The 20207-nt window shown below is 44.9% G+C and overlaps 1 protein-coding gene across 3 annotated transcripts in view; it reads left to right on the plus strand.

Moving 5' to 3' along the window:
- Positions 1-20207, plus strand: part of Rbm20 (RNA binding motif protein 20) — a 185159-nt gene that overhangs the window by 76123 nt on the left and 88829 nt on the right. The gene's annotated exons all lie outside the window — the stretch shown is intronic.

Raw genomic sequence — 20207 nt, forward strand, 5'->3', positions numbered from 1 at the left:
CTGGTGCCTGGGCTCCCTCTGCTGCCCTTCCCGCCTCTCCTCCTCACCCAGTGAACGCCTGCACTTCCTCAAATTCCAGCCACTTCCTGTTGAGGTTCACACCCCCTTTATTTACCTTGTTGTTGAAAGTATTCATCAACTACAGCTTCACAGGGTCTGATTACCATCTCTCTCTTCTGCTAGGCCAGAACTCTAGGAGGGCAGAAAGCTGAGGTCACAGTTCTCTGATCCTGCAGGCTGCTGCCACATGCCACGCTAACATAGAAGCCAAGTAGTATCTCCTAGAGGCTCCACTGATTCCCAGCCATCCTTCACTTTAGGATCAGGGCCTTTGTGTCCTAACTGCAGTGTGGGTAGGCCTGGGGGGCGGGGTCTCACCCATCTACACCCTAATCAGATATTGGAATGCTGACTTCCTCTCTCTGGGGATATTGATATTGATGTCTCTGCCTCTCCTTTTTTGGACTAGTTTGGAGTTGTGGAGACCACCTGGGCTGGCCAGGAGCTCCCTGGGTGACTCCTTGGCTGCTTAGAACACATGGACTTGGTTTCCTAGGTCTCAGTGTACCCTAGGAAAGGCAGCACCTAGGCAAAGCCTCTGTGGGAAAGAGTTAAGAATGTGAAATTGAAGGCTCCTGACTTGGTGCTCCTCCCCTTCCCTGGGTGTCCAACCCCAGACCCCCCACGGTTCTGCAGGCCCTCCAGCAGCAGAATGAGCACAGCTGGTCCCTAGGAGAGGCAGGCAGGCTTACGCTGATGGGATTAGGACAGGTGCCGTTCTCCTCCTGGCTGTGCTCTTGACAGTGTGGCCTTGACAAGCTTTAAGCTGCTAGAAACTCATCTGTAAAATGAGCAGAGAGTGTCGCCTGCCCATGGTCAGCCCTCAGACCGTGTCAGCACATCCTCCTGTCCAAAGCTCATCATGGTGGGATGGAGTGCTCCCTCTCTCTTGCTCAGATTCCTGGTGTCCCACTTCCCTTCCCTTCCCTTCCCCCTCTTCCCAGTTAAACTGTCTTTGTGTCAAAACAAGGAATGAGGAGAGAGGCATCTTTCTGATTACTCCCCCTGTCCCATGCTCCTACTTAGAGCAGACACATAGGGTCAGACCCTTCTACTGCATGCCCCAAGGGGAAACCTGGGTGCTGGGTCCCTCCTTAGCCCTATGTAACTGGCATGCGTGTGTGGCAGTTTCTGGTAAGGATTTCCAGGGCGTTGTTCAATGACTGGGGTGAGTCTGAGGACTGTTTAGTTTGATCCTCTCTTGGTATGAAGGTAATCTTCACCCTTGCTACTCTGCATGAGGCCAGTTCTCAATTGATTTAGCAGCTGGTCATTCAGTGTTGGGAGATAACTAGACTCCTTCCCTCTCACACCCCCACAGCTCTGCCCTCAAGTTCAAACAAAAAACAAGCAAGCCAGAGGGCAAACAATCAAAGGAGCTGCTGTTTTCTCCCTTTCCTTGAGAAGAAGAAAAGAAGGAAGACTGGTAACTCCTATGGCTCCCAGGAACCAAGAAAAGTATGGGAGAGGGAAGACAGGAGCTAAATTGTATTTGGAATTTGCATTAGAACAGGGCTTTTCCATCCATATCATCTTATGCTTATATCTGAAGTCACAGTTTCCCTCTGCCAAATCCCATATTTTCTGAAAAATCCAGGAATTCACCCTGGTTAGCTGAATTCATAAATTAGTATGCTCTAGTTACAATTCTATCATTTTCTGTATGTATAGGTAGAATCTCCCACCTTCACCTTTGTCCTTAAAATGACTCTCAGCAGTCCTTTACATTACAAATTTGTAAATCTCTCTTCCTCCTCCTTGGTTTTCTAGGCTGGGTCACCTGAGGATATTCTGAAAGTGTGCTAACGAAGAGAAATTCTTATGTTAGATTAGAATGCTTGCAAGGAAAAGCTACCTGTCTTTGTCTACTTGAGAGAAGGGGCTTCCTGCAAGAGTTTTCCTTAGTTTCATATTGAGTAGATGTTCTCTTCAACTTGATTTGCAGATTGTCAGCCTTTTCCCCCTTCAATATACAATCACAGTGTAAGGGTCCCGCAAAACGTCGGAAAAAGAGACCACCAAGTGACCACTCATGCAATTGGCAGAAGGGGGATTTATTGAACCAGCATTCTGGGGCTCCGTGCCCACTCATGAAGGGAAAGCAGCCCAGAGCCCCGAGCAGGGGCTGAGCACTGCTTAAGTACACTTTTTGGGGAGGGCGGAGGGCTTTGTATACATCAGAACAAATCATCATGAGGCGCGGGAAAATTGAACAACAACTCCTAAACATGATTAGTTCATTCATTGGCGGGAACAGATCAGGCTGGAGTGATAGGTCATTCCTAAGGAGGGGGTTACATTTAAACTGATTGGCCCAGGCCCTGCAATGCCTATGTGCGACCACACAGAGCCCTAAACAACCAAATAGTCAGGGGAAATATTTACTGGGCGGTTCTAAGCATTGTCTTAACAGCTACAGAAATTTCGGGTTTTGCAGGTAGCATAGAAACCTAACAATACCTCCTTTACATTTTAACTCAGACCTTGCAGCTTAGAAACTTTTACAACACCTGGTCTTTTACCCTTTAACTTTTACGCTTTAACTTCAATTTCTTTTACCCTTACAACAGTAAAATGCAAGACAGTAATCTGGCCTTTTAGAATTCTCACCCTTTGCACTTGACCTTAGATGCCTCTAGATCTCATGTGTAAATCCTTCCTGCTCCTGTGTGTGACATCACACCCCGGCCATTTTTTCTCATTCTTCTCACCCTTTTTCTTCTAAAAAGGAGTACATATCTCAAAACTGCCAGTGTTGATCTGAATTAATAATCATGCTCTATTTCTAATTCTGATATTACCTTTTCACTCCTTTTGGTCTTTTTCTCCAGTGTATTTCTTATACACAGCCTTCAATATTTCTATACTGCAATTTTGGTGTGCTCGTCTTTTTAATGGCTGTGACCCCTGCTTTTCCCTATTCTTTCCTGCTTTTCCCTGCTGTTTCTGGTTGAGAGGTGAGCATTGCCTTTTTTCCCTGACCTACCATCAGCCATAGATCTTTCCAGATTCTTCTGTGATCTCTTCTATGAAAGTTATTTCTTATGAAAACAGACATCTCTTTCCCTGTTCTATTCTCTCAGATTTCTTTTAAGAATTTGAAGGAAGCTCTTCCTTTCTCCACTAGGTAAAGGTAATGTTACTTGGCTAGCGTGACTGACAAAGGCAAAACCAAATTTTGGAGGGCACATTCAGTTCACTGCCATGTCCCCAGCAGTCGGGTTCATTTTTTGGCAGGCCCTGAGATCATTTTCTAAATACTTTTTTTTCATTCACAAACTTTAATTTTGCTTCAGGGCTTTCTGAGCTACATGGAGCCTCTGACAGGTGAAGTCCATTCATGTTGGCCACTGACACCCCACTGCTGGATTGCAGAGCAGAATTTCTGCAGGAAGCTGGCTCTTTTTCCTGTTGTAGGAAGACTTGAGACAAGTTGGCTGCCCATCTTTGTAATCCCAGTGACTCTGGAGGCTAAAACAGCTGGATTACAAGTTTGGAGATTATAATTTTGCAAGACCCTGTCTCAAAATAAAAAATGAAAAGGGCTGGAGATATAGCTCAGTGGTTAAGTGCCCCAGTATCCCTCCACCCCTGCAAAAGACTGACACAACATCAAGACAAGGACTCGGTCTTCCAAGTTCAGAGGTCTTGAGACCCTCATGGAAACCACTCACTATGTTAACCTCTGAAACCACTTAGAGCAGAACCAGTTCCTCATAGCAGACCCTGGGGATCCTAGGAAACCTTTCCAGGCAGCAGGATGGAGATTGAAATTGGTAATGACCGATCTTATCACTGGTATTTGTCAGGAATACTAGGCTCAGAAAATCTCCTTTCACTCCTGTTAGTATTTTCCCTATAGAATCAGTTTCCTCTAGGCACCCAGCTCCCTGCTGAACGACCTACTTCTGTTAAGATGATTTGTGGGGCTGGGGCTGGGGCCCAGTGACAGAGCGCCTGCCTCGCACATGTGAGGCACTGGGTTCCATCCTCAGCACCACATAAAAATAAATAAACAAAATAAAGACATTGCGTCTATCTTTAACTAAAAAATATTTTTTCAAAAAAGATTCTTTACTCTCTTCCCTCCTTATCTGTGTCTTAAAACCAGTAGGAGAGAAACTTGGAAGACTCTGAAACATTCTGCAGCCACAGCCAAATGGATTTCTTTATGACTTACTCCAAGTTCTTATGGGGACCTCTTTTTGTCCTTCGAGTTCCAGAGCTCATTCATGGTGTCTCAAGTTTGTCCATCCCTGTACCCATTCTTGACATTTCTTCTGGGGCAGAATCAGTGACCCCCTCCCATCCCTCACCTCTTGCCTGGATTGTGGGGCTGAGCAACACTATGAGGCAAAGCCACAAAGCACAGAGCCAGGTGTGTGGCTAGGAGGATTGTCAGTGTGACGTCCAAATATCCACCCCAGCGGGTGTTTTTGGAAGACGCTGCCTTGAGATAAATGATCTCCAGACGCAGAGAGGAGGCAAACACTGTGATTTGTGGTTACTATGAATAGAATTGTCCATGCAGGGCTTGCTTCTTGGTGTCGTGAGCCTTGATCAAGTTCATGGTAAAGCTGGGGTGTAGCCCCTTTCAGGATCCCTGGGGATCTTGCTGGTGGTTTCTGTTTAGCTTGAGAAATAACTGGCTTCACTCTGGCCACAAATTTCCCTCACTCACGTGATTCGGCACTTCCCTGTGACTTTTCAGTGCGCAGTCTGGCTGGGCACACAATCACGAGCCACCACACAGCTTGTAGATTCAAACAGCAACTCTTTATTCCCGAACTCACACCAGCCGTCTACAATCACATTCTGGGGAAATCCACGTTCTCTGCCCAAATCCACCTCCACTGGGCTTCTGTCTCCCAAAAAATACTGTCTGAATCCCGTGAGAACTCAAGGGGAACTCAGGCAGCAGGATACGCCCTATTCCCAGCAGGAATAATCTTAAACCTTAAACCTGGAACCTAAACTGGGAACACCCTAAACCCGATTATCCTAAACCGGGAACACCCTAATCCGCCCTGGTCCTTGAGCAAGGTCACCTACATTCAATGTCACTGCAAAATGTCCTATTTCCACGAGTCCTTCCACTAAGCAACATGGGGTACGCTGGCAAGGAAATTGTCATACCTACTTGGCTAATGGCTCCCAGCATTTCAGAATGCCCAGGAACTGCTCTCTCAGCCACTTTCACTCTCACTTTAAAGATTATCGCCTCTAAAGCAAGGTAACGGACATATTTTATCCCCAGCAATTTGGTTTGCCCTTCTGGAGGCCCTTTCTCAAAACAGCAGTCTCACTGATGCTGACACGTGACTTTACCTGGCCGGCGTGTGTGGGAGTAATGTTTATTCAAGCTGCCTTTTCCTTATCTTTTCAGCATACCTGGGAATATCTGTGAAACCATATTCATTAGCTCCATTCGCTTCCTTTTTTCTTTTCTTTTTTTTTTTTGTAAAAATAAAAGCAGCCCCCTCCTTTCCACCCACTGAGGAAATAACATTCATTGTTCCCTGATGGTTGACATTCTTTCTTGAATTATTCATCTTGGGCAAAAGCTTGATAGAATTATGCTAATTTAAATATATCTTTAGGGCTGGGGATGTGGCTCAATGGCCTAGCATGCACAAGGCCCAGAATTTGATCCCCAGCACCACAAAATAATAATATCTCCTTGACTGATTTGGTTTTTTAGAATGTCATAGAGGACAATAAAGAGGAATTTGTTTGGGTCCTTAGAAGCTGGTCTGTACTTCCTTAGGTGATAATCCATTCCTCAGATGTTGAAGAAAAGGGAGTGAGATTGGAGGAGAAGAAACTGAAGTAGAGAAGGGGCTGGAACAAGAAAACTGAGACCTACAACATAGCCACATCAGTGCGGACATGAACTAAGAGTTGGCTCCAGGAGCTCACACTCGTTTGGAACTTTTAAGATGTTCACTTTCAGATGTGGCTTGAGTCTTCATCCAAGTGCAGGTGTCCTTAGAAATGTTTCTCTGTGCTCAGTCTTTTCCTCCTCATTAAAACTGGACCTGCATCTGTGTTGAATTTGATGTTGTATATGTATATGGACGTTTTTTAACCTGTGGGTGAGATAATTTTATCTGGAGTGACATTTTAGCTTGGATCCATTACAAAAATTCCCTCATATTCTTACTTCAAGAAGATTCTTAATCTACCTAGACCTTATCCCACTGAGATGACAGACAGCTCTCTGTGGGTTGAGGAGACCTGGTCCCCTGAGGAGTGAGGACTGCACATAATGAGGTGAGACTGTGTGTATGTAGCAGCTTTGGTACAGGTGAGGGCTCTTGCAGGCTTGCCTTCTTTTTTAGGATGAGATTTCTCCCATGTGGAAACTTCCTGCAATCTGGGAGGGTGTTTTCCCCACACACGTTTATTGGGCCCACACTGCATGTCAACCTGTGTCTGGCCCCGTCCTAGACGGCGGGGGCGGGGGACTGAGTAGTGAACAAAACAGACAGCATTCCCTGTCCTTCTGATGCTTGCATGTGTCCATAATCTTCTCCCTAAACAGGATTATTTTGTTGAGCTGCTGGATCTCTTGACCATGCAGAGAATTTTGCACTAGGGAACAGAACAGTGTTTATGTAAGGGCATAAAGAGGAGAGAAAGTCTAGGATTTGGGAGTTGGGAGCCAGTTTCTAGTCCTTTGAAGACAGAACTCAGCCTGAGGCCTGATGTGGTGTGGGACAGAGTAAGGCATCAAAGAGCATCAGCATTGATTGAATACCCCAGTGGTGACCTCTTGGGGGTGTGGCAGTGGTGACCTCCTGGGGATGTGGCTTTTGGCAACTCTGCTGTGGATGAATAATCTGGTACTGGGGGTTGAACTGTGAAAGTGAACTGAGATCGAGCAGATCAAACACTAGCCTTAGTGTGGGGTGACAGTCATACTATGGGGCTTCTGAGCCACCTGCATACCCCACAAACAATGAGAAAGCTGTACCCAGTGCCCCTGCTTGACTGGTTCTCCAGCCTCACTGGCAATTCCCAGCCCCAGCTGTTCCTTGCCCTTCTCCCTCCCTTTCCAAGTGCCAGATCTGCTGCAGCCTTCCCTGATCCTCAGCAATGCAGACATGTCTGGGAACTAGGATGCCAAGGCAGCTTAGCATTTCCCTCCCAAATACTGAATTGAAACAGGTTCATCAGGAAGACCAGGGCTGAGGAAGGCAGTCTAGTCAGAGACCCCATTGTGGCTCTGAAAAGAAGTCCATTTAGAGTTTTGTAGAAATCTGTTGTTCGGGTGTGGGTTTGATGACCTTGTCTGTGAGTTGGGATGGAGTAGTGTTGACCTTGGAAGGTTAGGATGCTTTTGTTTCTGGTGGGACCGTGGAGTGTAGGTAGGAGCTTCTTTGGCAGAATGACAATAAATATTTTTCCTGAGGTTTGGATGTTTTTCTACCAGCCAAACCCTAAGGGACCGGGAAGAATTGGGCTGCTGGGATGGTAGCAGTTTAGTCTGAGTGTCGCATGGACAAGGGCAAGAAAGAGAAGGGTGGCAAAGGCCCAGCTGGGAAAGAGGGATAGAGGAGTTCATGGGAGCTTTACCACTAAATTACATCCCCAAGCCTTTTTATTTTTTATTTTGAGACAGGGTCTTGCAAAGTTGCTGAGGCTGGCCTCAAACTTGTAATCCTTCTGCCTTAGCTTCCTGAGTACTTGGAAGTATCTTACACCCAACCTGACTTTCCTTATCTTCGTGGCCATTCAAGGTGGCAGCACTATCCCTGGTCATGCTGACCTTCCCTCAGGTACTCCCAACACTTACTTCCTCCAGCTTGTGTTTCCACATTCTTTGTCCTTGACTTTGTCTACTGTTTTGCATCCAGGATCTCTTCTACCCCTCGAGAATCCTATGAATAAGCCAAAAAGTACAACTATTTGACATACTTTAGTGTGGATACAGGCAAGAGGAGAAATGGCACAGATACCAAGGAAACCAGGTCTGCCATTTTCCTGGCCCTTCAGAAGTGGGTGTCCAGGGACCACCAGCTGTTTCCATACTTGGGTCTCTTGGCACCCAAAACTTCACATGTCTTTAATTGAACTTAGCCTCCTTTTGCTACCTGTCTTCATGTCCCACTGATTCCACCATCAACGCAGAAAGCCAGGGACCCATGAGTCACCCTGGCCTTCTCCTTCTCCATTACCTCCGGTATCCCCTGCACATCCACTCCTGATGTTCTGCTGCCCTTGAGTGCTCCGTCCTTTATTGTAGATTAGATGCTCCTAGGAGCAACTCCAGAGTCCCTTTCTGCTCTGATGTTCTGCTACTTGCCATGGGATTCTGCTGGCTCTGGTCTGACTTTCTCGTGTGCACTTCCTCATCTCAGAAGCCCTCTGTACCATCTACTCCTACCCTGCTGTTGGCCTCCTGAGCTGTTCTTCCTTAGCTTCCAGGCTGGAGGCCCTTCCTTAGGCCTCCTGTATATAAACCTTTGAGGTCTACTCTAAGAGAAGAGGACAGAAAACTCAGTCAATGTTGCTGCACAAGTCACCGGAGTCTCTGGATCTTTAGCAACATGGACTCCAGGATCTTCATCTTCATTTGGACCTTAATCTTGAAGGTGGGGCCTGGTCTTTCAGTGTGCTTACCTGGATTTTTTTCTGGAGCTTTCAAAGGTAAGAAGCTTGACTAAACTCAGTATTTTTTTCATCACCCATAAACTTCCTTGTGCAGAAGTTTTATTTTCTCCTAACGCTGTCTCTTTCTTTTACAAATGACACATTGAAAGAAAAAGAACATAACTTTACATACATGTCCAAGTACTGAGCTATTTACCCCAAACTATTTTAGTAACTGTATTTTTTTAAAAAAAGTTTTAGTTGTAGATGGACACAATATCTGTATTTATTTTTATGTGGTGCTGAGGGTCAAACCCATTGCTTCATGCATGTGAGGCAAGTGCTCTACCACTGAGCTACAACCCCAGCCCGTAATTGTATTTTGATAGCTCTTCTCAGTGTTTTCTATTTCAAAATACCTGGGTAATAGCTTTGAGGTTCTGTTAATGTTTTAACCCTCTGCAAAGCTGCCTTTGTAGAAACCAGAGACTCCTCTGCTTTTTGACCAAATAGCTGATACCAGGAACATAAAAATATTCATTTCCATTCTTCTCTAGCCTCATTCTTCAACTCCTTCAATGAAAGATTCACTCTCTGGTGAACTTGGACCTGGGAAAGATGTGTTTGCTGGGAGCAGGCCTGGGGCTGTCCTTGGGGTCCACCACGTGAACTGCTTGCCACCTCCTTGCTGTGACACAAGCCATCACTCTTAGAGCAGCTCAAGGCTGGGAGGGTTCTAAGATCCTGATGGTTTAACGTTGATTCTATTTAGAGAGCTAAGACAAACTGCATTTCCAGAGTATTTTTAAAAGCTTATGATAACATGGCAAATTTTGTACTGTCTGTATTTTACCTAAAGTCAAGAAAAGGCTTATGGGATGAATAGAAGCTTTCACCTACAGGCCCACACGCAATGCTCTCCATCCCCTGGGGAAATTACTTTGTTTTGCTCAGCATTAAACCAAGGTGCAGTGGCTTGCTAAGGGCAGAAGGTACTAGTGGGACTAACCAGGTTTGAACTCTGCTCAGCTTTACTCCAAAGCCTGTCCCTTTTCCCACCGTGCTACAGCTTTCTGACCTGAAGTTTGCATACACACCCATTGCTTGCATGGCTTGTTTTGTTTTTGCTAGATGTTATTCTTCCCTTATGGGAAGAATCAGCTTCTCTGTGCCTGAGAGATTTGACAGGGACCCTTAACAAGGGCTCTGGGCCTCTTTTCATTGAGAGACAGTAGAGTGATCAAGTGCCTCGGACTTAATGCTTTTAATGTGACTCAGTGTCATGTTTCCTGAACTTGATCCCCAAGTCTTCCACTTGCATACTGGATAATATTGGGAAAATTACTTCACCCCTCTGAGCCTCAGATACCTCTTCATAAAGAAGAAATGCAGGTGGGATGATAAGGATGGTTAAATGAAATAGTGCCAGGCCCATGGTAGGCCTGCAGGATACCAGGGGCTCCTATGGCCATGCTGGGCCTCTCCTGGAGGTTTTGAAGGTGTTTCTCTGGACCCTTCAACTTTCCAGGGGAGGAACTGAGAGGCTGTCAGTTCCTCTCATGTGATGATAGGGTGAAGGTGACTTGGTATAGAAAGCCAAAGAACTGGGAGGAAGGTCTTTGCCTTAGAGCACTGGTTCTCAAAGGGAGGTCCTGGGTCAGCAGCAGCATCCCCTGGAACTTGATTGGAATGCAGATCCTGGGCCTTACTCCAGACTTGCTGGGGGTGGATGCTGGCAGTGTTGTGTTCGAGCAAACCTCTGGATGATTCTGGTGCCTGTTGAAGTTTGTGATTTTTAAAAATCAGCCTTTGCTTCATTCCAAATATACTGAGATTGTACATACAACTATTGAGGTAGAACTCTGAAGATATGTACACTTGTACTAAGAAAAAGAGAGGATCCATTGATACAGGGGCTTAGTTATATTTCTAACTAGGGCAGAAAATCCTTTTCCCTTCTCATTGTAAAACCCAGTGGCCAGCATGTGGACCAGAGAAGCTGAGGGCCAGCACAGGTGAAGGCATGGCCTTGATCTAAAGTGGACCCAGAGCAAGAAGTCGTTTCTGCTCCTCAGGAGCCGCAGCGCTTCTCCCTGAGGGTGCCAGCGTCTCTCTCACACATTCTCATTCTCCTGGTTGCTATTTATGTGGGTGTTGAAAGCAGTTGCTTGAACAGGAACGTTCTGCCTTCTTGTGTCCAAACGGTGACTGCAAAGCACATCAAAAAGTGTCTCCCACTCAATTTAGTAAAATACCCCCATCTAGTGGCAGCTGAGCCGTCTGAGCACACATGAGCACAACTTCTGCTGGTTGATGGAATAGTGGGCTCTGCTCCTGATACCAACCAGCGTCAGGATGCTCCTCCTCCACCATCTGCGGGAAAGGGGCAGTCCGAGGATGCTGTAGTAGTTACTCAGCTTCTTATGTGTTGTCTTCTGTTTCTCCCTGCTTCTCTGAAGCCATCCTATCACCTCGTGTTCTGTGTTTTCTTTGGGTATCACGCATCTCTTAGACTGCCTGTTCTCATTTGCTTCTTCCTCTTTCCTCAACCTTCTTGCCCCCCCAGATATCTGGGTAGACATTTTTCTCTACTCAGAATTTCACTTCCACTTTGCTATAGCTGAATATGTATTTCTTCCTTTCTTTGAGATCTTCTACCTCTCTCTCTTGAAAACCTGTGTCTTTTCCCTGCATCCCATTTGAGATATTTCCAGACTCCTCTGGGGTGCAGAGGTACATCTCATCTTGAGTAGGTAGAATTGTTAACAGCCCCAGGCAGCCTGTTTCAGCTGGAGTCTGGGTAGCATGAGGTCATTTGGGCCGTGGGGCTAGTCTTGGCCATCTGTGGATGATGGGTGCATCTTCAGCCACTCACAATTGGTGCTGGAACTTACAGAACTGAGCATCTTCAAATTACAGCTTATCTCATGCGACTATAGCAGTTGGTGATGTGTGAAATGTTTAGTTTTCCAAACTTATTCCTTGAAGCTCTAAAAATAGTAATAACAGCTACTATGTATTGAGAGTCCTTTGTGTTCTAACTAGAACAGTGTAACTACACTGTTGATTCTCAGACTTCAGCAGGCCTCAGAATCCCTCAGAGGGCTGTTCAAACACAGGCCACACACAGAGCTCTCCCAGGACTCCTGACTCCTCTGATGAAGCTCCAGAAGTCTCAGTTCTTGACAGTTCCCGGGTGATGCTTCTGGTCCAAAGACTACCCTCTGAAAACCACTGCCGCGGGCCATCCAGCAGGTGTCCAGTAACGCCATCTTCTTCACCGGGTTGTGTAGTGCCGTCCTCCTCACAACCCTGTAAATGAGGAATTATACTCCATTTTACAGATTAGGAAATCAAGGCCATGACAAAGGTCAAGGATAGCACGAACCAAAGCAGGATTTGAAGCCGAAGCCCTTACGGCTACTATCCACCCTCCAGCCAGTGTCTCTGAGTTTCACCGGGCTGATGAGGTAGGTACTCAAGATTCTCCTTCACAGGCTGGTCACAGGATGTGAGTCTCACAGAGCTCTTAGTCCCCTCTCTCCACTCAGGGCCCTTACTGTTTGGAGGAGGGGCTCAGGGTCCTCCATGGTTTCCCCTCTGGGTGAGATCTTGGCTCACAGCCTGATGCTGTCTTTCACCTCATATAATTTCAAGTTCCTTATTCAAATGTTTGCTAAGATTCTCCTTTGAGAAAGGCCCATGTGTGTACAAAAGAAGTCACTTGTGCTGTGAAGACTTGACCTCTTTCATGGCACAGCTAGAATTATACCAGGATGAAGGCTCCTCCTGCTCCGGGGGTGGGGATGGAGAAGGAGGGGGAGCTGAAGTGTCTGGATCATCTGTTCATCCCGTGAAGGCGCTACACGTGCATTGCCTTGATCATGAAGCCTCTCCCTGCAGACTATTGCTAGGCTCCTGTGTTTGACAGGTGCTAGACATTGGCAGGAGATTGGGGGGTGGAGAGTGTTCCACCCCCACTTCTCTGTGGCTGCTTCTCTGGCAATGGCTGAGCATTTTCCAGGGCTCTGCTCCTACTCTTGTCCCTACTGTTGTTTGTTTGGCTTTTCACCTGTGTAAAAAATTCCCTGGATTATATTCCCTTTGTTCTAAGGAAATCTGGAGTGGTTTCTCTTTCCTCCATTGGGTCCTGACTAGCATGACCCCTTTCTCCTTATTCCATGGGGAGGTCATTCCTCTGTTCTAACCTAACTCCACTTTGTCATTAGGATGCATTTGCACTCCCAACTTTGCCAAAAGCCATGACTTCAAGGGCAGTCGTATCTATTCAATGCCAAGTCCTTAGTGTTTAGTACCTGACTTTCAACAGGTTCAGTAAGCGTGATGAATGAATGGATGATAACATGTGGCAAGGGCTGAAGATGACATCAGAACATGCAACATTCAACATGTGAGCCACAGCTGAGATTCACCCTGTGGAAGAATCCGTGTGTGCTCTGTCCTTCCCCCTAATCTGACATAGTGATGATAAGCCTTCAGCTTTTAGCCCAGAGCACAGATTTTTTTTATATACATAAATTTGACAGTGTGTATCTGCTATCTACTGCTACATTATGAGCCACGCCCCAACAACAATTTGTTATTTCTCAAGATCCTGTGGGTTAGGACTTGGATTGGTGTCAGCTGATCTTGCCTGGGCTCACTCATTGACACTTTGGGGAGCAGATCCTTAGAGACTGCTGGCCTCATCCACAGGGTTGGGACCTCAGAAGAAGTGGCTGAGAAAGCTGTCCCCCCTGCTCTTTCCCTCCATGTGAGTGTTAGTCTCAAAGAGGCCAGCCTGGGCTTATTCATAAGGTGGCAGAGTCCAGAGGCATCAGGAGAAGGTCCAGGGCCCCTTGAGGGGGAGGCTTGGCAGTGGCACAGTATCACTTCCCTTGAATTTTGTTACAAGGGAGGCCGGGAGCCCAGCCCAGATTCAAAGGATGGGGAAATAGACGTACCTCTTCATAGGGGGGCTTTGGAGAATTTATACTTAATCTACCGGGAGTGGTTATCAACACAAAACATTCTTTATTACAATATTCAGTACGGGTGTAGATTTAAAGGTGACTCAACTAATCTCTCCAGACCCACAGTGGAGAGCTGCCCATTGTCTAGGCTTTTCTTAATTCCTGGTCTGACCACCAGATGGTGGCATTGTTCAGGCGACCTGGAGTATTTCAATGCCTGCACCAAATTCCGCCTGGAAATGCCATTAAAAGGCATGGGAATCTTGTCCTTTTTACTGCAAATATCACCTGATCACAATGGAAACATCACAAAGGAATATTCATTGCAATAAAGCAGTGTTGGCTTACTCATAAAGTTTTGAATTTTAAATTAAATTTAAATATTGTATTGATTTTATGATAGTGGTGTAAATAGTTCTATATCAGGGCTTTCTTTCTTTCCGCATCACTGTTGTTTTTCGTAAACTTAAAAAAAAAACAACAGTGCATGCACTAACTGATGACATCCGATTAAGGTCTGAAGTTTAGTTCATTGTATGGTGTTAATCACAATTTCTTGGTCTTGATAATCCAATTTATTTATAGTAGTCCCCCTTATTCATGAGGGATACACTCCAAACCCTCAGTGGATGCTTAAAACCATGGACAATCCTGAACCCTATATATACTATGTTTTTTTCCTAGACATACATATCTATGATTAAGTTTGTCAGTAGGCACAGTAAGAGATCAACAATAGCTACTAATCAAATAGAGTAATTATAAAATATATAACAATATTATAAAATATACTACAATAACTTAGGTAAAATAAGGGCTACTTGAACACAAGCACTACATACCACAATAGTTGATCTGATAAGCAAGGCCACTCTGAGGTGACTAATGGACAGGTAGTACATACAGTGTGGATATGCCAAACCAAGGGATGATTCACGTTTTGGGTAGGACAGAGCAGGATGGCACAAGATATCATCACGCTACTCAGAATGGCACAATTCAAAACTTGTAAATTATTTACTACAGTAACTTTCCATTCAATATTTTCAGACTGCAGTAGACTAAAGCTGTGTAGCTAAACCCACAGAAAGAGAAATGGGGGCAAATGGGAGGAAATGCTGTGTACAAGATGTCAACTATTGAGGGAACCTGGGCCCTCTTTGTACAATTTTTGCAACTCTATGTGTCTATAATTATTTTGGAATAGAAAGCAAAAACAAAACAAAACAAAAATGAAAAACAATTCTCAAAATAAGTCCTGCCTGGTTGTTTATTGCTGGTCTTTTCATTATTGTGTGGAAGAAGAGTTGAGCATTGATTTTAAAAAGCTTCTCTGGTTGTTCTGGCCGAGTAGCACTGGATTCTCACTCCTTCACATCCTCTGGACACTTCTGCAGAATGCTCCGGACTCAGAGCACCTGCTGGTCAGGCTGATCAGCCGTGGTGCAGAAGCCTGGTGCCCAGCATGCACGGGTACACACACCTGTGCTGCCTGCTTTCTTTCCCTCCTGGACTCAGAGTGTTATAGGGACAGACGAGGCAGGGCACCAAAGATAGCAGGAAACAGTTTTATTTGGCTGCAGCCAGGCTCAGAGGGTGCAGCTTTTGCTGTAATCAATTAATCCCCTGAACCCCGAGTTCAAATAGTTTCAGCACTTTGTACCCAGCATGTAAGGGGAGGGGCTCAGAAGTTGACAGTCTGCAGAAGTTCACTGTTTTGGGCAAGTTAACCCTTCAAGGACAACACCTGAGAAGGCGAGAGCTTCTTCTCCCCCTTCTTTCCTCCCCCTGCCAGCTGTTACCATGGAGCCCAAGTGGTAACTTCTCTTATCTTAGAAATGTAGACATCTCTGGGAAGCTCCAGCTCAAGGCCAGAGGCCTTGTTAAAGAATTTGTCTTTTTATTTTTTTTTTCTTCACATTTTGCATTTGCAAACACAATTTTAGAAACAACTATACTGGATACATGTTTGTGAAAAACAAGTAAAGGGGCGTTCAGAACCTGGAGTGCTGATTTCTTCCCAGCCAGTGGCCAAGTAAAATAGAGCAACAGGAAAATAGGAAGTTTAACTACNAACTAGGGCACTCGACCACCGAGCCACATCCCCAGTCCTATTTTGTATTTTACTTAGAGACAGGGTCTCACTGAGTTGCTTAGCCCCTCCACTGCATCTGGCTAATACCTTTCTTTTATTATTTTTATGAGGTGCTGCGAATCAAACCTAGTGCCTCACACATGCTTGGCAAGTGCTCTACCATTGAGCCACAACCCCAACTCCGGAAAGCTAGATTTTTTTAAATTTAGATTTTTTAAAATCTAGACATCCCTTGCTAATTCTTAAATAGATTAAAAAGAAAACAACTTTTTAAAAAAGTTTTATTAATTTTATTTTTTAAATACATGACAGTGGAATGCATTACAATTCTTATTACACATATATACCACAATTTTTCATATCTCTGTTTTTTATAAAGTATGTTGACACCCAATTTGAGTCTTCATACATGTACTTTGGATAATGATGTCCATCACATTCTACCACCCTTGCTAATCCCCTGCCTGCTCCCTTTCCCTCCCTCCCCTCTTCCCTATCTAGAATTCATCTAATCCTCCCACACTCCCCCTCCCTACCCCGCTATGAGTCAGCCTCCTTATATCAGAGAAAACATTTGGCATTTGGAAAAACAACTTTTTCAAGTGAAGTAAAATTTCTTTTAAACTTGACATGTTTCAAACTCTTAAAACAAATTTTTTAAATTTTTTAAAATTATGGACACAATATCTTTATTTTTTTAAATTTATTTTTATGTGGTGCTTAGAATCAAACCCAGTGCCTTGCACGTGCTAAGCAAGTGCTCTACCACTGAGCCACACCCCCAGCCCGACATGTTTTAAATCCTTTAAGCTGTAATTTTGCGTGCTTTTCTTTGTTAACTTGCTCTATGATAATGCAACGTATAATACCTTTTAATGTTCATACAGTGTTTGAAGTGGAGAAATGACACTTTCACTTACAAATACGTGGAGAAAGTGGTGTTAACGTTTTCCTTCATCAATGAGAAAACAATGGGTAGCAATGGGTTTAGTTATTCTGTGGGAAGAAGGAATTTCCTGAGATTGAATCGCTGGCAGGAGGAGACTGTTATTTTTTGCTGACCAAAAGAACATGAGAACTTTCCAGCTAAAATGCTAGCTTAAACTGTGAAAAGTATCAACAGCATTCAGCGTGCTTTTTGGAATCTACCACACCAGTCAGGTCAGCAAACCTGGAGAGGCTGTGACCCGGGCCATGCTGCTTTCTGTCCTTATGGATTTGCCTGTTAGGATATTTCCTGTCAGTGGAGTAGATGGCCTTTTGTGGATGGCTTCTTTCATCATCTTCTGGTATTTTCGTGGTTGAGCTTTGTTGTTCAGCCTTCATTTTACATTCTGAAAAACTGCTATGTAAAAGACACTGTGGGGCATGAACCAAGAAGAAATCAGGGTTCATGACCTAAGGATGCTTGTCTGCTGGAGAAGAGGGGCATACATCCAGCAAATTCTGAGATGAGGCAGTGACACTAGTGATAAACGAAGGAGGCCCAACATGACCCAGATTCAGGGGCTGAGGGGTGCATGTTGTGTCTGGTAAATGTGGGTAGCAGGTGACTGACATGAAGGACCTGCAGAGAGATGAAGGGAAGCTTGGCTCAGCCCGGCTGAGGGTCTTTCTGAGAAGTTTGGACTCACGCACTGGCAAATGGGAGCCACTGATGGTTTTGAGCAGAGGAGTGAAGGGCTCCACCTGGCTATTTGGGAAGACAGCCCTGGTGGCTTCATGGAGCTTCATTTGGGGCTGGGAGTGGTGGGAGGGGGCATTAGAAGGAGGAGACAGATCAGAAAGCTGCTGCGATAATCCAGGCAAACATGTTGACCAGGGCCTTAGCAGTGGGCATGATGAGGAAGAGATGGAGACTGCCTGCCTGCTCTGTCCTGCGTTGGCCTGCATGTATCTGGGGACAGGTTGTAAGTGATAAAAGACTTTTATGGCACAACAAGGGAAGTCTTTATGTGCCTCCATGGCAGACCCTGGGCAATGGCTTCTCCCATTTCCACAGTTTGCCTTCAGTCCTGTGAGCCAACCATCAGGGATTTTCAACCTTTAGACTTAGTGCGAACTTCCTTCTGGGGCTGTGGGACTTTTCAGGAACTAGCCAGACTGTCTCTTATGTCTGGTCCCTGCTGGAATAGGACTCAGGACTAGAGTAGTTGTCCCCATGCTGAGGAACTTAGAGGCTGAAGGGTTGCTTGTGACAATAAGGCAAGTGACAACAGGGCTGGGGCTTGAGCCCGCGTCTTCTGACTTCCAGGGGAGTATGTTCTCCTCTGAGCCATGTGCCCTGGCACTTGACCTCCATGCTGTCTGCCACTGAGGATTGGGTGACCACCTCCACTTGTTCTGATTTTACCCACGATGTGCAGTATAACTCCTTTTCCCCTCTTTCCGGCTGTTTGCTTGGAAAAGGGGGAGGAGAGTTTCAGGTGAGGGTGACAGTGCCTCTGAGTCCTGGCCCTGTCATTTCCTCTCCTCCTGCACACCTTGGGCAGGTGAGTTAGGGCTGGTCAGTTGTGTGTTTTCCCCCCTCAGCCAAAGTTTCCATCCCTGCCACGGGAGGCCTTGAGCAGGAGAAGGGAGCCTGGGCCTGCGTTTTGCTCTCTCTCTCACCACAGGCATTTTCTCCTCAGGCCTGAAGGAGTTCCTGGTGGTTTTGTGTGCAGGGCCCCAGGGGGATTATGCTGGCCACATTCCCAGGAATTGCATTCTCTCTGAGAAGCCAGAGGGGTGTGGCATCGTTCCAGCTGAGCTGAGTAAGCAGCCGCCTCCTGCCTCTGAAGTCACTGCTCAGCACAAAGGAGCAGGTCCTCTATATCTGAAAGTCAGTGACCCATGCGGGGACCAGTTAATCTCTGCAGATAATCCTTGTTCATTTGGGATAAACAAGGAGGGCAAGGAAGGATCAACAGGCTCCAGAGGACACTCAAATCCCAAACCCTGGCAGAATTCACTTTTTAAAAAACCAGAATCCTTCTATTTCTTCATGAAACCCCAGAGCACAGCTAAATGTAGTACCATCTACACACACACACACACACACACACACACAGACTTAAAGAGTACTCAGAGCACTCATTTTACAACCCTCAGGCCTAAAGATTCTCCAGTATCTATCACATTTGCTGGGGTCAGAAAATCAGGAAGTATCAATAACAAACAACACCATAGTAGTGGAGTTTAGGATTAAGTAAACCAACATTCATTGTGAACCTAGCATGGTGGTGAGTATTGTGCTATAATGGATGGGAAGAGATATGAGATTTAAACCTTGCTCTGATGAAGTTTACTAGTTGGGAAGATGTGATCTAAGAACATAGGAAAGACCCTTCTATGACCAGCATCATGCTCACTGGGAAAACCTGAGAAGCATTCCCAGTCAGAGTCAGAAATAAGGTAAGAATGTATATTGCCACTGCTTTCAATAAATTGTGCTTGAGGGACCTGCCAATACAACAAGACAAGAAAAACAAATGAAGCAAGAGGATAGAACATAAGAGACAAAGTTCTTGTTATAGGAAGATGATATAATTGTATATTTTCAAAATCCAGGAACTTTCAAAAGTGTTACATATAATAAAATAGATAAGCAGAAAGACAGGACATGGTGTCAATCTATCAAAAGTAATATCATTTCTGTAGAATAGCAATAACCTGTAGGAAATGTTATAGAGAAAAAAATACTGTTCACAATAGCAACTAAACTTTAGGGTACCTAGAAGTAAATTAAATAAAACATAAGACTTTAATGGAAAAACTCATTAAATTTTCAGAGTATGTAATTCATGGAGAATATGTTCATAGATGGAATAACTCATTAACATAAAAGCATCTCATGTGAGACAATTTCAATTAAATTCCCAATAGGGTTTCTCTTGGCCTTACACAAACTAATTCTAAAGTTCATTTGGAAGAGTAAGATACATTACTAGATCTGATACTTCCGGGGGAAAAACAGTAAGAAGATCAGGAAAACAAATTTGAGAACTGGGAAACAATCATTGTGAATTAAGCATGCAGTAGTTGTGCATTATCAATCAGTGGGAAAGGCTGAACTCCTCAGTGACTCATTTTGAGAAAACTGGATTTCTATAGAAAAATACTACATTTATATCTCACAATATACCCAAAGATAAGTCTCGGTTAAACCAAAATGTGAAAATCAAATCTTCAATATCTTTAGAAGATAGCCCAAGTGGAATATCTTTATGACCTCAGGAGTCAAAAAGAATTTCTTATGAATGGGGGAAAAATGTCGTATCTATGCACAATGGAATATTATTCATCCATAAAAAAGAATGAAACCCTGTCATTTGTGGCAACATGGATAAGACTACAAGACATTGTGTTAAATGAAAGCCAAGCACAGAAAGACAAATGCCATATGTTCTCACTCATATTGGAAGCTAAAAAAGTTGACCTCATAGAAGTTGAGAATAGCCAGGTATGGTGACACACACCTATAATCCCAGTGGCTGGGGAGACTG

The sequence above is a fragment of the Marmota marmota genome, unplaced genomic scaffold, assembly GCF_001458135.2.
Source record: "Marmota marmota marmota unplaced genomic scaffold, marMar, whole genome shotgun sequence".
Classification (NCBI taxonomy): Eukaryota; Metazoa; Chordata; class Mammalia; order Rodentia; family Sciuridae; genus Marmota; species Marmota marmota.